The sequence below is a fragment of the Canis lupus genome, chromosome 8 (assembly GCF_011100685.1).
Source record: "Canis lupus familiaris isolate Mischka breed German Shepherd chromosome 8, alternate assembly UU_Cfam_GSD_1.0, whole genome shotgun sequence".
Classification (NCBI taxonomy): Eukaryota; Metazoa; Chordata; class Mammalia; order Carnivora; family Canidae; genus Canis; species Canis lupus.
Window position 1 is genome coordinate 30,406,561 of NC_049229.1, and position 18,943 is coordinate 30,425,503.

At 36.4% G+C, this 18,943-nt stretch overlaps 1 long non-coding RNA gene across 33 annotated transcripts in view; it reads right to left on the reverse strand.

Moving 5' to 3' along the window:
- LOC119876491 overlaps nucleotides 1-18,943 on the reverse strand; it is a 309,631-nt gene that overhangs the window by 92,700 nt on the left and 197,988 nt on the right. For 2 of the 33 annotated variants that reach the window (XR_005363294.1, XR_005363275.1), the window contains one exon: nucleotides 17,557-18,088. The exons of the other annotated variants lie outside the window; for them this stretch is intronic. This is a non-coding gene — a long non-coding RNA (uncharacterized LOC119876491). Of the gene's footprint in view, nucleotides 1-17,556; nucleotides 18,089-18,943 lie in introns of those variants that run through there. 33 annotated transcript variants of the gene reach the window in all.

Below are 18,943 nucleotides of genomic sequence, written 5' to 3' on the forward strand. Positions count from 1 at the left end.
GGGCAGGTTTTATTTGAACAGCTGGATCTATCAAATTGGTGCAAATTGTCTAATTAGTGACTCAGGCCGCTTGGGTAAGTGAGTTTTCCATATCAGCTTCTGCAGGAACTCCAGAGAGCCTCAGAAGCATCCTGATTAAAGGGGTATCCTTCTTAAAAGACACATGCACATGCTCACAATTTGGATTGTTAGACTGATCAGAGGACCAGCCTTTAAAAAAAAAAAACTGTTTTATCCAGTGTGAAATCTTTCATCCAGTATGTGATTCTTTCCGCATCTTATGTGATGAACCATTAATGGGTCAAAGGCTCTGGAGCTGGTTATGGAATATTAAAGATTGCTCATCATGGACCACACTCATAGCAATTTGAATTCTATTCTCCATTCATAATATTATTTGAATAATTAACAATCATATTACAGTTTTCAAAGTTCCTTCACTTAGATGATCTCCTTTGATCTTCACAGCAATGACAGGAGGTTAGGCAACATCATGGCATCTGCATTTCATAGATTAGGAACCAGGCTCAGGAAGATTAACTGACCTAACCCAGATCACAAAAGCTACTAAGTGGTAAATCTTTTCGTTTGAAATTTATTTTCCTTGCCTCGTATCACACTATTTGTGGGAGTTTTAATATGAGGATATTCCTCTGAAGCCATTAGTTTTGTCTGTTTTCCAAACTTTAGCCACTAGAATAGAAGGGTTGGCAGCTAGTTTCTCTGTGGTGCACGGAAGTAGCTGCAAATAATAATCAAGTGATTCTTAGCTATTTCAACTATCTGTAAATATCCAGTGAAAACACTAATGCCTCACTTGCCTCACTGAATTAAGGCCCAACATATTTTGCACTTCAATGTTTCCATTACATATTGCTTTTCCCTTGATTTTTAAAAGATCTATTCTACACTTTCTTGACATTTCATTGACATTAGTTGCTACAGCAATTGCTTGGAAGTTTGTTCTAAAATTTTGATATTCATGAAACTTCAAGGGCAAATAAATGACAGATTAATTAATCAGTAATCCAGATATGTTTGTTCTCTTCTCATAAGAAAACACTAAGAATTAAAGAATATGATTTGGGATGATTTCTCCTATTGGGATTATTTCCATACCAAGCAAATGAAGTAAAGATGGGTTTTGATTAATTCAATCATTCATCTTATTCTTATTGAGCTTCTATCACATGATGAGCACTGTGCTAGGTTCTAGGGATGTTAGAGATTCTAGCCTAATAGGGAACCTTCCTTGGGGGACCCTCATTTACCTGCCAAGTCTGGGTTAGAAGCCCCTTTGCTTCCATAATTCCAAGTACTTCCTCACATTATCACACTGAATAATAACCGCCAATTAACCTGATATTAGTTACCTTTCTATCTATCTTGCTCTTGCTTATGTCCCTGGTCCCTAGCCCCCTGACTGACATCTAGTAGGGTCAATAAATATTTGAATGAATAAATGGAAACTTATTTCATGCTAGGGTAAAAACCCAAGTCAGAAAAGAAAACCGTACTCTAGTATATTGCTTACTAGGATGCCTTTAGAAGTGCCCCCTTGTGAAAACTGATTTTCAGTGTTTGTCAGGACACACAGAAGAGACTTTGTACTTGGGCAAAGTAGGTACCATTACAACTCATTGACTCTGCCTTTTCTTTTAATATTTCTCCACCCCATTTATCCCTCTCTTCTCCTTAGGATCTCTCTACTTCTTCAGCCATTACTGTCTTTAGCTACCTTTCACCTACTGCCTAATATCCAAGATAGTAACTTTATCTTCTGGCCTTCACATGCCATCATTCATTACCTTTTTAATTTCTTTTCACATTTCATTTTAACTTTAGGAAAGTTCATTCTCAACAACAACTGCTAGCAAAGTTCCATTCTTTATCTAAAAATGTCTGCCAGAAAGATAATAGATGATCCCATTATATAATACTAGGCAGAACTCAAAGAAATCCATCTTTGCTATTAAGTTATTTGATAAAAACACAATGTAAATACTTCAGTTAGCAAGTCCTATGGTTTTAGAACATGAAGTGTGGCTTGAGTTTGGTACAGATAGGTACAAGGAGAACCCCTGCTCCAGGTCTGAGCTTTGCTCTGCAGACAAGATCAGTTTTGTCTAGAGGTGATAAGACCAAGGAAGGTCAGCTCATTCTATTCAAAACCACAGGGATCAAATGCCAATTACTTCCTTTATAATGAGAATTACAAATTCTCAATAGACTGAATTCTCAATTTTTCTAATTAGTTCATTTCATTTGTTTTTGTCTGTATGCAGACACACCTGAGAAGCTAAATCATCTGCTTGCTTGTTTAGCACAGAATTAGAGCAAGAGAAATCAACTGGACACAAGAAGTATATATCCCTTTCTCTTGAAAATTTTGGAGCACAGTGCTGGGTAGAATTGGTAAAAGAAAAAAGTCTGTTAACCCTTTGGCTAATGTTCCCTTCTTTTCCTTTAAAATTGAGCTCCTCCAAGAATAGCTAACACATCTTTTGCCTACTTGTATTCTTCTCATTCACTCTTTAGCCAGATGGCATGAGCTTCTGTCTATGGTGCTCTACTAAAAACACTTTAAGGGATCCCTGGGTGGCGCAGCGGTTTGGCGCCTGCCTTTGGCCCAGGGCGCGATCCTGGAGACCCGGGATCGAATCCCACATCGGGCTCCCGGTGCATGGAGCCTGCTTCTCCCTCTGCCTGTGTCTCTGCCTCTCTCTCTCTCTGTGACTATCATAAATAAATAAAAATTAAAAAAAAAAGGAAAAAAAAAAAATAAAAACACTTTAAAAAATAGTCCTAGTAATCTATTGATAGCAAAATCCAACAGGCCTTTCCTAGTTCCATAGTTTCCTTAAGATTTTTTCATATAATTCACTTGTTCATTCATTATTAATTCAAAATGCAATGAGCATGTTTGCCCAAGTGGTTTATAATCCTTTTTTGTTTTGTTTTTGTCTTGTCTACTTCAGCAAGTTCCAGGTCTGTTTTATTCACCATTGTATCTTCAGCTCCTACCACAGCACCAGACACATAACACACTCAATAAAATTGAGTGAGTGAGAAAATGAAAAAATTAACATATAAGATTTTTACTTCTGGCAATGATACCGCAAGAAGCTCCACAGAATCATTCCCCTGTGAAAATGGTGAAAATTATAATTAGGAAAAAAAAAACACCTAAAATCTCTGGAAACGGTCCATGGTCCTAAGGGCATAGAGCAAATAAAGAAATATTTATTCAAAAATATCTAAATCCCGGGGCGCCTGGGTGGCTCAGCGGTTGAGCGTCTGCCTTTGGCTCAGGGTGTGATCCTGGAGTCCCAGGATCGAGTCCCACATCAGGATCCTTGTATGGAGCCTGTTTCTCCCTCTGCTTGTGTCTCTGCCTCTCTCTCTGTCATGAATAAATAAATAAAATCTTTAAAAAAAAAAAATATCTAAATCCCAATAAGAACTGCAAGAATCTGTGGGATCTGAATGAAAAACTACATCCTCTCTCCAACTCCAGCATTGAGATAGAAATTCCACTCCAGACTGGTATGGCCAATAATACAGAAAACCCTCTCCTCTGAGTTTCTAGTTAGAGAAATATCTTCCCAATAAGGGCAGAATGCTAGCAGTTTTCATCCTACCTCAGCTACCTGTTGCTTGCTGAGGCTAAGTTCTAGGAGAACACACCCAATTGGGGGTGGAAGGGGAGGCCTCTCACCTTCTACTCAGCCTCCATGAATAGGATAAAACCCTTACCTTGAACATGGTGCCACTGTGAACTGGGACCCTAAATGCCCTTGCTGCAGTCTGTGGGTCAAGGATTCCATGACAAGAGAGGCAAACCAAGAACATCTAGGGCTGCTACCCCATCCACTGAGTGCTCAACTCCAAAGTAAGGATGTCATTTAGAAGTGTGCCATTCGGGGATCCCTGGGTGGCTCAGCAGTTTGGCACCTGCCTTTGGCCCAGGGTGTGATCCTGGAGTCCCGGGATCAAGTCCCATGTTGGGCTTCCGGCATAGAGCCTGCTTCTCCCTCCTCCTGTGTCTCTGCCTCTCTATCATAAATAAATAAATAAATAAACAAACAAACAAATAAATAAATAAGTAAATAAATCTTTAAAAAAAAAAAAGAAGAAGAAGAAGTGTGCCTTGTCCTCACCTCGAGCAAAGCCATGGCTCCGAAATTTTGCCAAGGAGAAGTAGTCTACAAAATCCAAACAGGCCTTTCAACAGATAGTTCCAAATCTCTCCCCAAGGAATTGACTTCATTCCCAATAGAAAGTGGTGAAGTTCAACCCTAAGGGTACTCCCCAAAACAGAATCTGTGGTAAAAGGAAACTGGAAGGGGATTGATAGGCTCATTAGAGATAAATGCTAAACTATAAACTGACTAATTTGCTGAAAAGAACTGGGAAGCACAACTGGAGTCAGAACAAATCTCTAATACTAACTTCTACAACACCTTCAAAAGAGCCAGAATTTGATTAGGTTACTTTAATAAAGCAATTTACACACCAGTATTGTTGAAAACAATATAGCAATCAGCCGGCAACTAGTGGCACTTAATAGCTAATTGTAATCAGAAAAAGAGACCATCTAAGAGAGCCCTGCAAAACCACTTTCATCTCAGGGTGACTGTGGGCACACCTAAGGCTGTGTGACGTCAAACTGTAGGGAGGAAATAGATTTCACTAAAGTAATACAGATAGTCACTAAACAAATAAACAAGCAAATAACAAAAACAAGCCCCAAAGTGCGGGACCAATACTTAGAGTTGCTACACTCTATTATCTAAAATGTCCAGTTTCCATTAAAAAAAAAAACTATGGGATGGATGCCTGGGTGGCTCAGTAGTTGAGCATCTGCCTTTGGTTCAGAGCATGATCCCAGGGTCCTGGGATCAAGTCCCACATCAGGCTCCCCACAGGGAACCTGCTTCTCCCTCTGCTTATGTCTCTGCCTCTCTCTCTCTCTCTCTCTCTGTGTGTGTGTGTGTTTCTCATGAATAAATAAAATCTTAAAAAAAAAAAAAAAAAACAACTATGGGACACACAAAGAAATAAGAAAGTATGCTCTTTACACCAGAAAATAAGAGGGAAACAAACTACCTGTGAGAGCGACCAGATCTTGGATTTAATGAACAATTACTTCAAAGTAAACATTATAAATATGTTCATAGGACTGAAGAAAATCATGATTATGGAAGTAAAAGGAAGGCATGATGACAGTGATACATCAAATAGAGAATATCAATAGAGACAGAGCTTATGGGGGGATGAATATTTGCAATTGAAAAGTATAATAACTGAAATGTAAAAATACACTAGAGGAGCTACATAGTAGATCTGAACTGGCAGGAAAAAAAATGAGCAAACTTGAGATAATAGACAAAGATTATGTGATCTGAGGAACAAAGAGAAAAAAGAATAAAAACAAATGAAAAGTGCCTCAGAGATAAGAGAGATAGCATTAAGAATATCATTATATACATATGTGAGTACCAGAAGGAAAGGAGAAATAGAAAGGGCAGAAAACATATTTGAAGAAATAATGGCCAAAAAGTTCCCAAATTTATTGAAAAACATTCACTTACACATCTAGGAAGCTTGGTAACTTCAAGTAAGATAAATACAAACAGATTCACAAATAGACACACTGTAGTAAAAATGCTGAAAACTAAGAACACCAAAATTTGTATGGCACTACAAAAGACCCCAAATAGTCAAAGCAATCTTGAGAAAGAGCAAAGATGGAGTTATATCAATACCGGATTTCAAGATAAACTACAAAGCTGTATCAATCAAAACAGTATTGGTACTGGCATAAAAACAAATAGGTCAATGGAACAGAAGAAAGAATCCAGAAATAAACCCATGCTTATATAGTCAATTAAGCTATGACAAAGGAGTAAAAAATATACAACGAGGAAAAGAGTCTCTTCAGTAAATGGTGCTGAGAAAACATGTAGACAGCTACATGCAAAATAATGGAATAATTTCTCACATCATATACCAAAATAAACTCAAAATGGATTAAAGACCTAAATGTGAGACCTGAAAACATAAAACTAGAAAAAAATATAGGCAGCCATCTCTTGGACATTAGCCTTAGCAACATTTATCTAGATATGTCTCTTCAGGCAAGGGAAACAAAAGCAAAAATAAACTATTGGGGGCATAGTAAAGGAAACCATCAACAAAACAAAAGGCAACGTACCAAATGGGAGAAGATATTTGTAAAATCTTTAAAAAGTCATAAAATTATGTAAAGTAAGAGTTTTAACACTGTATTGTTGAGTTTGTAATATTTACAGAATATGTATAACAATTATATATATAACAAAAATAACATATATAACAAAAAGGAGAAGACAATATAGCTCTATATAAATGTTTCTATATCTCACTGCAACTAAGTAAGCTTAAATCTGAAGTTGATTCTTTTTTGTTGTTTTGTGGGGTTTTTTTTGAAGTTGATTCTGATAAGCATACATATATATGCTATATATAAATATAAATATATATATATTGCACTAGAGCAACTCTAAGGAAATAACTCAAAAAATAGTGAAAAATCATGCAAGAATTAAAATGCTACATTAGAAAATATTCATTTCATGCAAAACAAAGCAGTATAGGAGAAACAAAGAAAAAGATATGAGACATATAGAGAACAAAGAGTAAAATGGCAGACAAAATCCAGCTATATCAATAAACACATTAAATGTGAATAGTATAGGGGCACCTGGGTGGCTCAGTTGGTTAATTGTCTGCCTTTGGTTCAGGTCATGATTCCAAGGTCCTGGGATTGAGCCCTGAATCAGATTCCCTGCTCTGCAGGGAGCCTGCTTCTCCCTCTCCCTCTGCCTGCCACTCCCCCTGCTTGTGCTCTCTGTCAAATAAATACAATTTGAAGTAAAATAAAATAAAAAATAAATTTGAATAGTATAACAACCCAAGCAAAAGGCTAGATTAAAAAATACTGGATTAAAAAAAAACAGGATCCAATTATATTATTTTATAGGAGACACATGTTATATTCAAAGATACAAATAAACTGAATGTAGAAGTATGGAAAATGAAAATGAAATGAAATGCAAAGAGCAACTGCAAATCTGGGGTGGCTACACTAATAGGCCAAATAGATTCTAAAACAGAAAACATTACTAGAGATAGAGACATTTTGTATAAAGAAGATAAATTCATCAGGAAGATATAACTATAAACGTATATAACCCTAAAAACAGCACCAAAATACATAAAGCAAAGATCATGAAGGGAGAAATAGACAATTCAATAACACTAGTTGGATACGTCAATACTTCAATAATGGATAGAACAAATGCAGAAGGTCAACAAAGAAATAGAAGATTTGAACAACACTAAAAATCAACTGTCACTGGTGAATTCTACAAAATATTTAAAGAATTAATTCCTTAAAATTAATTTAAAATCAATTCTTCAAAAAGTATTCCAAAAAATGCAAAAGGAGATAATACTTTTTCACTCACTCTGTGAAACCAGTATTACCTAGGAACCAAAACGAGACATAAATTTCATAGAAAACTACAAACCAGTATCTTTTATGAACATGGATACAAAAATCCTAAACAAAACACTAACAAACTGAATCCAGTACCACATAAAAAGAATTATAAAGGATGATCAATTAGGATTTTTTCCCAGAATGCAAGGTTGGTTTAGCATCTGAAAATCAATTAATATATCATATTGATAGGATACAAAACAAAAGCCACAGGATCATCTCAAAAGATGAAGTAAAAGTATCTCACAAAATCCAAAACCGTTTCACAATAAATATATTCAACAAACTAGGAATAGAAGGAAACTTTCTCACCTTGATAAAGGGCCTGCACAAAAACCCACACATCATACCTAATGGTAAAAACTGGATGCTTTCTAAGTTCAGGAACAAGTCAAAGATGTCCACTCCCACTGCTTCCATACAGCATTATAGTGGAGGTTTGAACAAGGTTATTAGGCAAGAAAAAGAAATAAAAATCATCTAGACTGGAAAGGAAAATGTAAAACTATCTCTATTAGCAGATAATGTGAACTTGTATATACAGAAAATCCTAAGGAATCCACTAAAAATTTAGAATAATAAATGTCTTCAGCAAGGTCATAAATACAAGATCAATATACAAAAATCCATTGTATTTCTATACACTAATAATGAATAATCCAAAAATTAAATTAAGAATATAATTTCATTTACAATAGCATCAAAAAATATTTAGGAATAGATTTTTTTAAAGTGCAAAACTGAATACTCTAAAAATTAGAAATGACTAGTAAGAAAAATCTTTTTGTTCTTGTTGTTTTGTTTTTTTTTTAGATTTTATTTATTTATGAGAGACAGAGAGAGAGGCAGAGACATAGGCAGAGGGAGAAGTGGGCTCCCCGTATGCAGGACTCCATCCGAGGACTCTGGGACCATACTCTGAGCCAAAGGCAGATGCTCAATCACTGAGCCACCCAGGCATCCCAAAAGAAATCATTATTAAAGAAGATATAAATAAATGGAAATATCCCATGTTCATGAATCAGAAGATTTAATATTGTTATCATGCCAATACTCCTCAAATTAATCTATACATTTAACAAAATCTCTATCAGTATCCTTGCTGACTTTTATTTCCTTGCTGACTTTTTTATAGGAATTCTTAAACTGTTCCTAAAATTCATATGGAATTGCAAGGGACTCATAATAACCAAAATACTCTTAAAGAATACAGTTGGAGGACTCATACAAATGTTTATAGCAGCATTATTTATAATATCCCCAAAATGAAAACAGCTCATATTTCCATCAACTGATGAATGGATGAACAAATGTGGTATATCCATATAATGGAATATTATTCCATCATAAAAAGGAATGTAGTACTTATACATGTTACAACATAGCTGAACCTTGAAAACATTAACTGAAAGAAGTCAGTCACAAAAGACCATATATTATATGATTCCAATTAGAAAATGTCAAGAATAGGCAAAAGACAGAAAGTAGACTTGTGGTTGCTTAGGGCTGGGTGCAATGGGTGATATGGATTTGACAGCTAAAGGGAACAGGGTTGTTTCAGTGTCGTGCGTTTTTTTGAGATAATGATAACCTTTTAAAATTGATTGTGGTGATGGCTGGGTGCATATCTGTAAGTATATTATAAACTATTAGATTCTATGCCTTAAATTAAATACAGGGTTTCTGAATAATATCTCAATAAAGCTGTTAAAAAATAATTAATATGTATGTTATCTTAGGAAAAGAGAAAGATTTTAAAATATTTTATATTACCTTTTGTTTTTTTAGAAGGGCTATCCTCTGAATCCTTATGAAAATTTTGAAGTCAGAAATTAAAATGAAGCATAACAAATTTAAATATGGTTGTATCTTTTTGTTCTAAATATGTTTTCCTCTTCTATCTTGATCATAACAAAGATCCTCTTCAAGAAGTTCTCTCTAGAAGACCCTGGGCCACATGTCTTCATAATGCTTATTGCTACCATAAGATAACCTTATTTATTAATTTGTTTATTGTCTCTTGCCCTACATGAAAAAAATTCCACGTTCACTATTGATTTTAACTCCAGAAATCTAGAACTACACAACTCAAGTGTGGTTCATAAATGTCGCCAGTCTGTGTGTGATGCTACCAATCAGTCCTCAATGAGCTAAGTAGAGAAACTCTAATAAAAATTACTAATTTTGTTTTTTTAATTAATTAATTAATTTTTTGAATCTAATTATAAAAACTAATTTTATTTTGTATATCCTTGACTTAATTTTCTATAAATTCATTTTTATAGGATTTTTTTCAAGTATTAGGTTGTGATAGATTGAAAATTTTTAAAAACAGAACTGATCCTTCACCACAGATGGTCTGAGAAACATTGCTTTAGGTGACCATCAAAATATTTTGCTCCCCTTCCCTAATGAAATGGTAATACTCAGAAGTGTCCACAAAGCCAAAGTGGCTAGGTGGATCAGTTGGTTAAGTGTCTGACTCTTGGTTTTGGCTCAAGTCATGATCTCAGGATCTTGAGATCAAGACCCATGTCCAACTCCATGCTGGGTATGGAGTCTGCTTAAGATTCTCTCCCTCTTCCTCTGCACCCCCCACCATGCATGTGCTCTTTCTCTCTAAAACAAAACAAAACAAAATAAGCATAAGTGTCTACAAAGCCAGGGATTATATTTTCCAGTCCCTTTGCATGGGGATATGGGAGGGCACTTGTCCTCAGAAAGAGAATGTGAGAAATGATGTGTTAAAATATGTAGTAGTTAAAATTAATGGTTAAGGCTTCATCTTCCCCATCACCTCTTTTCCTATTGCTATCCAAATGCAGAGTACTCTTGCAGACTAGAAAAGAGTGGGCCACAAGACAGAAGGAGCCACTTTCCCAAGGACCACAGAGAAAGGCACCAGATGAAGAGCACCTGCATAGACTATAATGCTTCTGAGAAATAGGTTTTTATTACATTAAGTGTAGGTGCTCAAATAAGTGACTTATTTGCTACAATGTCTAGGGTTACCATAACTAATATGGTCCCCAAGACATGTTTGTTGAAGGAATGAATGAATGCCCCAATAGCAAGGTATCTATTGCTATTAGAGCAGTGCTACTACAGCTGACAAACTATTGTTTGTCAGTTCATGAGGACTTAACCACCTTGTGCCAGGATAGAAACCAAGAAACTTTTATGGGGGAATAAAGGTAGTAAACTAGGCCATGTGCTCATTATTACTGCTACTGGGAACAATTAATTTATGTACCAACAAGGGCCCATAGACCATATTTAGAAAGCACTGTACTAGAGGACATTTCCCAACTATTGAAAGAACCTAAACTCATATTTAACACCAAACAAACAGTATTTGTAAAATCCATTCAACCTAATCTCCTAGTTTGGATTCACTTCTAAATTTTTAATTATCTGATAAAGTATAATTGTTAATTATATATTTAAAATAGAAACATAAGTATTTGTACATTTATACTTGACCCATTCATCTATCCACTTATCAATCCATTATCTATCTATCTATCTACCTATTTACACAAACTGAAAGTGGTCTGACGAGAAGTATGGCTCCAAGAGCTAATATAAGCTAGATAATAATCAGCTGCATTACTTGAATAACACACACATTCCTACAACATGCAAACATATGCACAGTGCTTCAGAAGGTACACAATCTTTTTTAAATATACTTTTCACATTTGTTATTCAATCCTCGTTATAATCCTACAGAATAGGCAAAATTACTATTACTCTTGTGTTACAAATAAAAAAATTTGAGGCTACCTAGGCAAAATGGAATTAAGAGATAATACAGGTCATTATTGACAAGTTCATCTCAATAACGGATATTTTTTAAAAAGGAAAAACTTCGGGCTCCCAGAGAGCCTGCTTCTCCCTCTGCCTGCCACTCCCGTTGCTTGTTTTTTCTCTCTCTGTCAATTTATAAATAAAATCATTTAAAATAAATAAATTTTAAAATTTTTTAAAAGGAAAACCTTAAGGGCCTCAACTATTCACTTAATTCATCTTCACCTTCAATCTTTGAACAATGTCTAGAACTTTGTTAATGCTAACAGTCATGGTACTGTGGGAAATAAGAGAAACAAAGGATCTGATTTACATTGCTGTTATGTATAATGGTTACATAGAAAGTTGTGATGGCTCACATTTACCCCAAAATCTCTGCTTGAAAAAATAACTTGAGTAAAGAGAAGTTAGTATGTGAGGGCCTATTATTCACCTATATTAAGCCATCTTGTACTGCACCATTTTAATCCTTTGAAGTATCTTTTTTTCTTTTAAGTGTCTTTTGCCTTTCAGCCTATAAATTAATGATCTGCCCAAGTCTTGCGGCCAGGTTTCCAGAATAAGCATGCCAAAGGTAAACCGACTCAGCAGCACCCAAGCCACTTGCACCACATACCTGCCAGCTTTGAGCCTCAAATTTTCAGAAAGTTATGCAACTTCTGGTTAAATTTTTTAAAATACATGTTTTATGACTACAGGCCCACACCTTTCCCCCCCTTCCATCCCTGAAATTCCAAAGACCCGGGAGTAACTGCTCATTAAGATAAGCCTCTACATACATACATAGTCTTGGGAAAACTGATCTGAATTCAGATATGCCAAGGTCTCCTGACTACCCACAAATAAGATGTACTAGAGAATTTTCCAGGGCCTATGTCCCACACCATACTTTTTCAGTGTAAGGATTAAGAAGGGAAGGAAGTAGTATTTAACTTTATTCATTTACTCACTCATCCTCCAACATGTACAAGGCATGTTGAAGAATAAGGATGTGGTTTATACCCTCCAGAAATTTCAATGAGAAGGCTAAACAAGGTACCCAATAACTATAGTACAAGACAATGCATGTTAAGAGCCTTGAGATTAGCTCTAATCAAATGCTAGAGGACAGGGAGGCAAAGAAAGTTTCTGACTAAAGTGGCGAGAAAAGACTTTACAAAAGAAAGAGGGAGCTTCTGAGTGAGTTTTAGAGGAAAAGAAGCAAGATTTCATGAATAACAGATGAGGGAAAGTGACAGTCCAGGTGGAGAGAAAACCAGAGGTAAGAAAGGGCAAGATGAGGTTAAGAAATAAGGGGCTGTGGAGGTGTCCTTTGCTAGAGCATGGGCATTAGCATAAAATAGGAAGCATAATTTGGAACCAAACGGTAAAAGGCCTTGAATACCAGGATAAGTTGTCATGATTTTATTCAGTAGTCAATGGGTGAGTCACCACGTAAGTTTAAAGAGAGTAGTGATTTGAGCAAAGCAACAATCCAAGAAGCTTGCTCTGGTGATGGTGTGTATAGGATGACCTTTAATTCTGAAAAGTTAAAGGTCTAGAGATGAGTAAGGAGCCTTTTACAATAGATCAAAATGAAACAATCAAGCTTAAAGAGAGGAAGTGGCCAAGAAAATGGAAAAGAGAGAGGAATTAACAGAATTTGGTAGGGAAAGGAGAAAAATGGAAAGATAACTCCCAAGTCTCTAGTCAATGTCTGGAAAAATTTATGCCATGGATGAAAATGCTTGGACTCAAATTTATACAAAGATCTAGAGATTTTAAAAATTTATTTCAAGCTGTGATTTTATTCATATTTTTTTATTTTTTTAAAGATTTTATTTATGTATTCATGAGAGATACAGAGAGAGAGAGACAGAGACATAGGCAGAGGAATAAGCAGGCTCCACACAGGGAGCCTGATGCAGGACTTGATCCCAGGACTCCAGGATCATGTCCTGAGTCAAAGGCAGGCACTAAACCGCTGAGCCACCCAGGCATCCCTTATTCATATTTTTTAAAATAATAACTAAAGACCATCATTTCCTAGGATCACCCTGGACATCTGGTTGCTCTCACTACATTCCTTCATAAGGCTTCTTTTTCCACAGTATTAGCCTCTTTTGGAATATGGAGTGTTAGAAAGGTCAGGGAAAGAGTTCTTTTTATGGTCAACTTAATGCCAGCCTTGTTACCTCCCCTACTTGGGTAGTATCTAAAAATGCACATGACCATCACAATCTACTCTCTGATCTAGATAAGCAGACATACCCTTTGATGGAGATGGCAAAGAGACATTCCTTTGAGAATATTAGGGACCTCTGATTCTGTTCTGATGGCACACTCTGACAGCAGTGGGGTGATTCTTCACTCTATTCCTAACCACAGTAACAGAGGGACCTCGGGGCACAATATGTCTTTCAGGTCAGAGAGCAGGTGACAAATATTCTACTTCCTCAATGTTGGGGCATTGATGGCAACATTCTGCATGAAGAAGCAGACCTATGGGAAAGTCACTGGGACAGGAGTCTTTACCTGTGGTGGGTAGGGGCCAAGAGAAACAAAACTGGTATCATTTTCAGGGTTGGGAAATCTAACCTGACCACACAAATAATTAACCTGAAAGGCCACTTCATGCTCCCCCAGTGGACCCAGATGTTGCACTTCACTTTAGGTAAACGTTATTTTTAGAGACAGAAGAATTCAGCATCCAAAATTTATCACCCATCTGAGTGGGAGACACAGAACACAGAACAGATTTATATGTTTAGGGGGTAGGAATGGGGTTTAAGCTCAATAAAATCTTAACTGTGCTTTACTTTTTAATTTAACTTTCAAACATTTCTTTCCTGTTTTGTGACTGAGAATCTCATACATGTCACCCTTTCAATGAAGTATCACAGGAAAGACATTTTTGTGGTGTTTAATGGAAATAATTTTTCTTGTGGTATTGCTCTGATACCCTGGGAAACTGGCTTTCAGAGATAAATTAGGCTAAGAGCCGTCTAGTGCTAATTTATTAAGCAGTCAATGGTTTAAAACAACTTTTCCTGTTTCAGCTCACTGGAGATCTGTTACCAGCTCTTAAGAAGACAGCCAAAGACCGATAAATTTCATAGATTCTCTGAAACAGACAAAGTGATAGGTTGGGGTAGGGGAGTTTCGTAGGTGGGCAGGGATGGTTCACACCATGTATAAGTCTATGCGTGTGCACTTGAAACAACTTCAACATTCACACTGTAGCATTTCACACTGGATCTTCTGAAATGGTGGCTGAACACTAAAGAAATTTTAAATTCTCATTTCAATAAGAAATAGCTCCTAAACTTTCTCCTCCTGTTAGAGTGTAGTGCAGATAGGAGAAATTATGTCTGTAAAGAAAAATACTGATGATCTCCTTTGGGTGTCCTAAAGGCTTCAATGCACTTTCTATAGATGCTCCAGGACAATAGTTTTTGGTCTAAGTTGCACCCTGGAGTCACCAGGGGAGCTTTACAAAGTATAGATGCTTGGGTTGTACCCCTGGAGGTTGTGATGACATTGGTCTGAGGTGGGTCCTAGGTGTTGAAAGTTTTAAACCTTTCCAGCAATTCTAACATGCAGTCAAGGTGAAGAACCATTGCCCTAGATAAGGTATTGTAAGAGACTACATTCCATACCTGGTGAGGTTCAGGTGACTCAGTTGTTAATATATATACTTTCCTTGCCTGAAAATGCAGATCATGGTCACTGACCAGTAATGCAGAGGCATTAGGAATAAAACAATGACCAACAATAACAACAACCTTTTGTAGACTGTTCAACTCCAAATTCTATTGTGTGAAGACTGGATGATTGAGCCCATGAAGAAAAACAGAGCTAGAAGAAAACATTAAGAGGAGGGAAAATGATTTGCTCTATGAATCAAATTGGAATTTTTTCAAAAGCAATGCATCACTGACCCTCTCTTCAAAGCTAGGGGAATGTCTGGGCAGAAAGCACTACTGGCTTTTAAGATATAACTACTAATTTCCATTTTGAAGAGACTCCTGCCTAAGAATCACCTGCAGAGTCAATGAAACATGCAGCTTTTCAGTCCCCACTCGAGGAAATCTGGACTCAGTAGGGCTGGAGTGGGACCCCAGAATTTGCAGTTTTAAAAACTCCCTGGGGGATTCTGACTGAGATGAGCTGTGCCCCACCTTTGAGAAACACTAAGTCATCCCACTTCCAGGCAACTTCTGGAATGGTTCTTTGCCATACATTGAACTGTTCATCTTCCGTTAAATAGATTATCAGGTCAAGGAAAAAGGGAATGCCTCTTTTAGTAAAAACAGTTTGCAAAATTTGTTTGTTTTTGCAAAGTATTTCTTGAAAGACATTTGACTGAAGTTTTCAATTAAAAAATCCTAAGTCATCTTTGGACAACCACGAGTTTCCTCATTCCTCAGTTTTACCAATAGAGAGGAATGAAGATGAACAACTGCAAACAGACACAACCATATGCTCAAACTATGGGCCAATATAGTTCTTGGGAATAATGGGGATCTTTTAAAATCAAAATCCCCTCATGTCTTGAAGGATCACAAACACTGATGAGAAAAATACAACAACCATTAACAAGCAAATAATCATTACAAGCAAATAAACTTTATGCAAAAAGTCTGTGAATGTCTAGGAATTACTCCCTTTTCATGATTAATATGGAAAAGCAGTCCGTATTTGTGTTTATTTTTAATTTTCATTATGGCAGCTTTACCAGCCTAGAGTCAAAGATAATGGAAAGAGACAAAATGTTATTTCCAGTCTGGGATTTAAACGTAATAATTGGAACTTAATCTCTCCTTCCAATTCAGAGAGAGAGAGAGAGAGAGAGAGAGAGAGAGAGATAGAGAGAATATGTGTGTGTGACCAGTGTAGAGGTATACATTTGCAAAATGCAACTACAATTATTTGGTACCAAATTCAGGAATTCATAGTTTATGGACTTAAAATTTACTTTGAATTCACTACTCAACCTGTAAATAGGGATACTTGGTTTTTGTTGGGGGCAGGTTCACTGTTTTGTGTTTTTCACTCAAAATTTCCCTGGTCCTCTAAAGCTCTCCAGCCTTGGACATTGTTCCTGTGCTGTGCCCACATTCCATTGGCACAGGCATGGAATGGTATGCTTGGAATGTCTCCACCCTCCAAAATATTTTTGGATCAAGCTTATCCCTTTTCCCTGAAAAACTTCTGCTGAACAGCATTTGCTTCACTGACTTTTATATTTTTGTATATTTTTGAATGTGGGCCAAATCATGAAACTCCAGGGCCCCCATCTACTGTTAAAAAGCTCTATTAACCCTCTGACATCAATAGAATTCCCACAGAAGACGAGCAAACCTGGAATCCTCCACTTGGGTGCAGACAATCTCTCTGTTCTATTTACCTGCAGGCTCCTTTTCTAACTGCTCTTGAATTTAGAAATCAGCTCAGAGAGGTCTTATCTAATTACCACCAGACTTATTTAAAAATAATAATGACTTTCTTCTGAAGTTGATTCTTGACGGGCCCTTCTCCTACTACTAAGTGACAATCTCACAAAACACTGAAATTGAATTGAAATTTGCAGGGAAGTCTGCATTTTTCCTAATGAAATATACACCAGGGCACTCAGTGGGGTTTTGTGCTTGTTACAATAATTAGTACAGTTTGTAATAACACAAACATTATTTGTTATTACTGTGCACCAAGTACTAGGCTAACAGTGCTGCGTAAGTTATGTCACTTAACTTCTGTAACAATCATAGGAGGTAAGGACCACATCCCTATTTTAGTCAACAAGAAAATCTGGGTCACAAATTAGCATGTGGCACAGCCATGATTATTTTTATGGTCATAGTAAATTTTAAAAAATGAGAGTGAAAAGATTTTAAGTATCTTCAAGAAAACTGTGATTAAAATGAAAATGAAATGGGTTTTCTAATAGAACTATGATAGCAGTGTATTTAGGGCCCAGTCAAGTGGGTACACTTTGGGAAAAAAGTTCCTTTTAAAATCTTGTTGGCATTTAAGCAACATTTTGGTGAAACACCACGGAAACATCTGGTCATATCCTCTCAACCCTACTTTCTTCCCTAAATGTTGTTTTTAATATGTCACAGTTGTTAAATTTGTAACAAGTAATGCCCTTGAGACTAAACAACAGTGCCTGGTATGTGAAAAATGAACAATACATTTACAGCAGTAAAAACCCAAAGGAAATTTTAAATAAACATTTAATTGAATACAAATAGTCTGAAAGTTATTTTGGTGGAACTTGCCCAATCTGTGTGCTGACATTAGCAGCAGGATGTTCTAAATAAACTTTGCTAAAACAAATGTAGTCTTCTTCAGTTGTGACATAACTGATCAGATTCAGCTCTTCTGAGGGATTATGGCTGGGGAAGGAACACTTGCTGGCTGGAAGGGAACTCTCCATTCTCAGTATCAGAACAAATGCATGACCACCAAAACACCAGGAAGAATGGAGCTAGGGATTTGGATGTTGTATAATGGCTTCAAAGTAGACAACCAAAAGTAGAAAAACAACCGCCAACCACCAATGTTTGTGAATCAGTCAGTTAGCCAAGGTCCATGGGACTGATTCACTTCCTCTCTAACTCTAAAAGGATTTTTCCTTCTAGATAAAACCCTGCATATTTGAATCTAATCCAACATATGTACTTCTCTCAGGCTACATTTTGCTCTTGCCGTATTTAGTTGTGTGCAATGGAAAGTCTTGCAAAGAATCTACAGTGAGAGAAAAAAAAATCAGATCAGGGATTGTATTCAGGCAATTAGTAACGCAGTTGAGAATGAGGGGCTGTGTGTGTCATCTAGCCAATTTGAAAACAATTATCTTTCAGTTTCACGTGTTGACTCTTTCTGCATATGGATAGACAGATGCTATTCAGCAGAAATGTTTTCCCTCTGATACGGAATCCCCAAAGAAACCATATTGCTTTGATGTGATTCAGAGATTGTGTCATTCATCAACATGGTTTTAAAGAATGTTAGCAACCTTAGGGTTGGTTCAACCTGAAAATAAACACAGATGGTTCTTAAGAGAACAAACTATTTTCCATTGCAGATTTAACCATACATGTAATGGAATATATATCCTTTGTATTTAGTGCCACATTTGATTACATTAAAAGAGTTGGAATGAGTATGAGTCAGGCTTTTTCCTAATATGACAAATGTATAACTTAACCCCTCCTGTTTTATTTTATTTTAGGCATTTTTAAGACATACAGAGAAGTTGCATTTATATTGTAAAGAACTTTTCATTACTGATTCACTTAGAATACATTGCTGGTGTAACTTTTCATTACCCTTGAATAATTTAGTATGTGCTTCTAAAAACACTGACATGTAAAACAGGAAGTTAACATTGATATATTGTAAGCATCTACCCCAGTTTTAACAATTGCCCCAACAAGTATAGCAGTGCATCTCAAGCTGTAATGACCATCAGAACCAATGGAAGGTCTTGTTAAACATAGATCACTGGGCCCCAAACCCAGGCTTGCTGATTTAGTAGGTTGGCATGGGGTCTAAAGTTTTGTATTTCTAACCAAGTTTCCAGGTGGTGGGTAAAGCTCT